This window comes from Capsicum annuum, chromosome 10 (genome assembly GCF_002878395.1).
Source record: "Capsicum annuum cultivar UCD-10X-F1 chromosome 10, UCD10Xv1.1, whole genome shotgun sequence".
In the NCBI taxonomy this organism is placed as follows: domain Eukaryota; kingdom Viridiplantae; phylum Streptophyta; class Magnoliopsida; order Solanales; family Solanaceae; genus Capsicum; species Capsicum annuum.
Genome location: NC_061120.1, coordinates 70,202,422 through 70,208,820, shown reverse-complemented (window position 1 = coordinate 70,208,820; position 6,399 = coordinate 70,202,422). Strand labels below are relative to the sequence as shown.

General features: G+C 35.2%; 1 non-coding gene across 1 annotated transcript; it reads right to left on the bottom strand.

The window, feature by feature from the left end:
• Positions 1-5,429: 5,429 nt before the first annotated feature.
• Positions 5,430-5,536, bottom strand: LOC124888262. Its single transcript, XR_007046393.1, has one exon. It is a non-coding gene; the product is annotated as a small nucleolar RNA R71 (small nucleolar RNA).
• Positions 5,537-6,399: the final 863 nt, after the last annotated feature.

Here is a 6,399-nt window from a genome sequence, read left to right as displayed (position 1 = left end):
TATTAAATTATTCTATTTCCTTTCCAGATTTTATTTTTGATGTATGTCTAAATATTTGTTTAAGAAAAAATGGGACACCAATTTTTTGGGCCCTAAGCTATTACTTTAGCGGCTTAGACGTTAAGATAGTCCTGTGTGATTCGAGTCGATAGTAGTAAATTCAATTGAACTTGCTGAATCCGATTTATATTTGCCTCTGCCATCATCGACATTATCCTCCGTCTAATAGGAAAAGAATTAGATCAAAAGTTCAACAAACAACTGGTATCCTTTCATGTGTCATCATAAGTAACAGGCAAAACCAAACTACTAATCCATATGCCTTTAGATCCTTCCAATTCACACATAGCAGAAATAATCAAAAGTCATTCTCTTTTCATTGTGGTCCTAAACGCAAAGGTAAGTTTCAAAGAAGAGTGGAGTGGTGAGGACAAGCGCAGAGCTAGGAATTTGGCATAAAACGTGTAAAATTAAATATACACTTAAAGTAATGTTTAACCTATATCCACATAATTTTCCAGTAAAGGAGGTGCACTTGACCATCCTTTCAAAATCCCTATTTTTAAACGAATGATTGGGATGGATGAGTATGTAGACTCATGTCTCACCAGGCATTCATGGTTAGATGGTGGTCCTCCAAAATACCAACTTAGCATAGGAAAAAGGAAAAGAAGAAACAACTATCTAAGATGCTATGACTCAATGACAATAAATAAATGTATACAAGTGTTAACTTTCACATATGTTGTCGAAAACATGGGTTATGCTTTCGCTTTATTTATGAAATTCTTATTACGTGAGCTGGGTCCATAGAAAACAACCTCTCTATCACACCTCTAAGGTAATAGTATGGGTTGCATACATTTACCCTCTCTAGACCCTACTTTATGGGAATATAGCGGGTATATTGTTGTTGTTGTTGTTGTTGTTGTTGTTACATGAGCTAATTTTTTTGTTAAGTCCTTAATTTTAATGATTGACAAATCATTGTTAGGACTTGATTCCCATGGATCCATGCACAACACTTTTGATGATGAATTGAAGTTGCTCAAGGACCAAGTTCATCGAGTCTATGCCTCTAGTAGGAAATCAACATTACAACTGGACATTGTACAAAATGGTAGAAAGTTAGTGAGAAAAGGTGGCAGAGTTGCAATACCATTTTGCCCCAACCAGTCAAAAGGTTTTCTTGTATCTTAAATATGCAATATGTTGCAACAAGAAAACTTAAGCTCGCATATGCAAAAGAACACTCAATCTCTCTTGATGCAAACCATTCCAAGCGAAGCCTTATCTCCAACAGGGACTTGCTTAGTCGTTATTGTTATCTTATACTAGTGTTATATTTGAGTCTTTGTTTAGTGATTTGTAAACACTTAATCTACTTTTCCAGTCAAGATATTGTAGGTTTTGTATTGTTTGTTCTATTCTCTTATTTTGAGTCAGCTAGGGTTAGTTGAAAGATGAGGCTAGTTAGCCAGTCATTGATTTAGCTAGAGTTAGTTATTTCATTTGTTAGCAATAGAGTTATTATTGTGGAATCTTGTAATATAGTTATTTCAAGTTATATAGGATTAAGAGCTTAATCCTTCGAACTACGGAGCCTATATTCAAGTGTCTTGAATATAGTGAAGTGGTTAAAAATCTTAAGAAGTAATTCATGGTTTTACTCCTTGAGAAAGGAGATTTCCATGTAAATATCATGTATGTATTTATCTTACACTGCATTTTCTATTTACAACTGCTTATTACTTCATACATTGCTTTGGGACTACATCCCTAAGCTGGTGGGCAACTAGTATGTTCTTTTGATTGGTGTTAGAGCAGGCTTTTCCTAAATGGTTAGCATCTAGGGAGGATCATCTCAAATGAAGAACCACGAAATCTTAAAGAAGGTCAGTCCACTACTAAACCACCTAGGTTTAATGGTCAGTACTATGGGTGATGGAAAACTCATATGTATGATTTTATCATGTCCGAGGACAACGAATTATGGGATGTGATTCGTGATGGATCTTATGTTCCTACTATGATGTAAAAGTTTGGAAGGTCACCTTAACTTCTTCCAAACAAGAAAAGGAGTTTGATGATACTAACAGGAAGAAGATCGACAAAAACTTCAAGGCTAAAAAACTCTTTGTCTGTGGTATTGGTCCTAACGAATATAATAGGATCTTTGTATGTGAATCAGCTAAGGAGATGTGGGAATGTTTGAAAACTGCTCACGAGAGAACTAGTTAGGTTAAGAAGTCAAAATTTTACATGTTTACCATGCAATTTGAGGCTTTCCACATGAAGAAAGGTGAATATATTCAAGAGATACGAATCAGGTTCACAACTATCACAAATGAACTACATTATCTTGATGAGGTGATCAAACCTACCAAATAGGTTTGAAAAATTCTCAATGTCTTGTCAAAGTCTTGGGAGAGCAAAGTAAATGCTATCACTGAGGCTAGGGACATAAAATCCTAACCATGAATGTGTTGATTGGAAACTTAAGAACTTATAACTTAAGAGGCAATAAGCCAAATCAAGAAGTGATCAGAAGAAGGACAAAAATCTGCCATAAAAGTCTGAAAATGGACAATCAATGAAAATGGACAATCAAGTGAACAAGATGACGACACTGCTTATCACTAGAAGGATTCTCAAGACTGTGAGGAGAAATGAAGGATTTCCTAGAAGAGGAGATTCAAGTAGGTATACCAGAGATAATGGCATGTATCATAAATGTAGAAAACCAGGTCACTACCTTAAGGATTTCCCTCTCCATAAAGTTGAATACAAAGAGTATATCAAGACCATTAGTGACAAAGAAAAGAAGAAGGTTCGGGTTCTTGAAAAAATCAACACAAGAGCTGTAACTGATAAAGTTGTAAAACAGGAACTTTCATCTTGAGGAGACTCTTCTAGTGAGTCTGAGAGGTCTGATTGACATAATTGTGCTTAAATGAGGGTGATTGAAGATGATGATCAAATTTATGACTCTCTTTTTGCACTAGCGGATAAATCTAAAAATTAAGATAATTATAAGGTGTAATTATTTCATACAATAAAGAAAATCTCAAGGAATACTCTCTTAAGGAGTTTAAGTCTCTTGCAAGTTTCTTGATAGACTTTGTATTTGATCTCACCAAAGATAAAGATCTCTTAAATAAAAGCATTGATGAACTTAAGATAGAGAAGGTAGAATTATCTGAATAGGTGTCTAAATTACAAGAAAGTTATCAGTCCTTATTTTATTAAAAATGACTTGCTAAATGAGATACTTAAAGAACTATCTAAGTCCGATGAAAAGGAAAAAGTGAAGTGATCTTTAGTTGGATTTATGCACCTAATGGTTATCCGGCCTTAACTAGCTTAGTTTAGAGGACTTCTCTTATGATTAATGAGTTAGTTAATGGTATAAATAAGAATATAAGTGTTAAATTATGCATCTGTAGTGTTTAAGGTGTGTTCATAGTGAGTTTGGAGTCAAAACACTAAGTTAAGGATCAAAGGACAAAACTAGTACTCTTAGCTTGAGCTATGTTCTTTACTAGTTTATCAACTTGGACTGCATTACGTTTTGAGCTCTAATTTATGGTATTTGATGCTATAGGAGTCTTGGAGAGTTGATCATTATGAAAAATGGATGTTATACAATCTGTAAATCAAGTTGAAACAACACCACAAATCTCGCATTTGAAGGACAAAAGCATGGGACAAACATGGTGAAAAGTTGGACGTTTTGAACCTCTTTGCGTGCAACGCTACCTCGATGGAGTGATATATCCATGGAACACCCTTGGAAGCATCATAAATGATCTATTACAGTATCTTGGTATGATATCAGTATGCCACGAACCCTAGTCCGCACGATAAGGGAAACTTTGGTCCAAATATAAATAGGACACTTGAACATTAGCTTAAACATATTGGATAGCTTTGGGGCTTGAAGGTAGGCTGGATAACACTTCAATTAGGTTTTTTATTCCATTACTTTGGTTTCTTACAATATTTGAACATGTTTTGATTAATTTTGATTACGGTTATGTCCATGATCGGCTAAACAACTTTTTACAGGGTTAAGGCCAAGAACATGAGTATTATTGTTATGAATTGACTTGGTTTTGGTTGTTTATTAATATTGATTGCTTATTTATACTTTTTATCACTATTTTAAGGATTTTCAACCCTTAGAATACATGTATAATCATCTTGTGAACCTGAAAGGAGGTACAAGAGGATAGAACGTGGGATAGATAAAATAGATAGAATAGAATTGTAATCATCTAATTGAATGGAGTTATAATTTGTATTTAGGATAGGAATTTACCTATGTGCCTTATTTGGTTCATGTATGGGATGAAATATAAATGTATTTAACTTTGTTCTCACATCCATACTCAATGATGTAGTTATAGGGCTAAGTTAGATAATTGACTAGAGGTTAGGAAGGCCATAGTGATAGTATGAATCACGTGAACTAACAATCAAGATAATTAACCTAACCAATAAAGTTTATAGCTTAGTATGATTGTTCGTAGTGCCTTAGCCCTGGGTTTCTCCCTATTTATTGTTCAAACCTTTAATTTATTGCATTGTTTAGTTCATTCTTAGTTTTAACTTACTATTACTTTTTGGTTACATTAGCACTTAGTTAATCTTAATAGTTGAACTAGTCTTGGACAGCTGTTAACACAAGTCTCTGTGGGATCGATACTTGGCTTGAAAAAGGCCACTATATTACTTGGTGGGACCATATAAATTTACATATATGCTTAGGCACAATAAGTTTTTGGCACCATTTCTGGGGATTTATCAATAGGCAATTGTCTTAGCTTAGTTTTACTATTTTTTATTTCTTTGGAGCTTTTCACTTGGTCTTGGCTTTTGAATTTATAGGTAGAAGTTAACAGGCTAGTAAGCTAACAAGGGATAGGGAGTTAGTTGACCTAGACCCTAAGCTCGAGCAACGCTTACACCAATGGAGGAGAGAAGGTGTTATTTTCTACTGTATCCTGTAGGTTCACGAGGAACAAGATATTCCCGATCCCATAGCTGAGGATCCACAAACCCGCATGGTAGTTTGCAAAGTGGCAATTTCACTTACGACTAATGTGACCTTCGTTATTCAAATACCAGCTCCTGGAGGTAGATTTTAATTAAAGCCAAACATGGTGCAGCTATTGCACAACAGTGGACAGTTTACTTATTTGACACATAAAGATTCACAAGTCCACTTGCAAAAGTTTTTGGAGATCAGTGACATATTCATCCCCATGGGTATGTCAACTGATTATGTGAGGCTGACACTCTTCTCCTTTTCCCTTTTGGGGGAAGAAAAAAAGTGGTTGAACATTAAGCTGACAGGTTCAATCACAACACAGGATTACTTAGCCCAGAAGTTCCACATCTAATTCTTTCCATTTAGTAATACTGTGAGACTACGCAGTGAGATTTTGAGCTTCAAGCAGAAACCAGATAAGAACTTTTATCATGCTTGGTAGAGGTTCAAAGATCTTCTTCAGTATTGTCCACATCATCGACAGTCCAATGAGGTACTAGCTCATACCTTTGTTGAGGAACTTGACCCTAATAAAATTTTTTTGCTAGATTCAACTGTAGGGTGTTAAGCTTTAGAGAAGACATATGATGAGTTGTATACCTTATTGAACCATATTGCATAAGAAAATCTGTACTGGCTTGGTTGTACCTCAAGATGCTTAGTGAAAATGTTGACGGTATGATTGAAGTTGATAGTATCACTGTCTTAGCTACCCAATTGTCACCCATGCATAATTAAATTAAAACTCAATTCAGCAAGTTGGGTGCGCAACAGACTCAGGAACAGGTGAATATGGTGTAGTAGACCCCATCATGGTGTGAAATCTGTGTCAATGGTGGCACTTTGCAGACCTATGTAGTGCCAATCCTTAATCTATCAACTTTGTGAGCAATGCATAAAACCCAAACTATGGTAATGCCTACAATCGAAAGTAGTAGATCAGCCAAATTACTCTTGGGGTGGGAACCAACAACAATAATTTTAGTAGCCAAAGTATAACAAACGGCCAGTAACATTGAGGAAATGCTACAAAAGATCGTGGAAAATCAAGAGAAGATAGTTGCTAACATAAAAAATCTGCAAATTACACAAAAATAGTTAAACCAAAAATTGGGGAAGCTAGATCAGACACAAAATACTAGGCCTCAAGGTGCATTACCAAGTGATAAAGAGAATCCAAAGCAAGATATAGCAATCACATTGAGGAGTGGTAAAAAGATTAATAACATTCCTCCAAAGACAAATAAGGAGGTAGATACAGAGTTAGTTCCTCAATCGATTGTAGATAAAGTTGATGATAATGCGTAGAAGTTTGAGTACCCAAAGACTAAAGTTGTTGAAAGAGA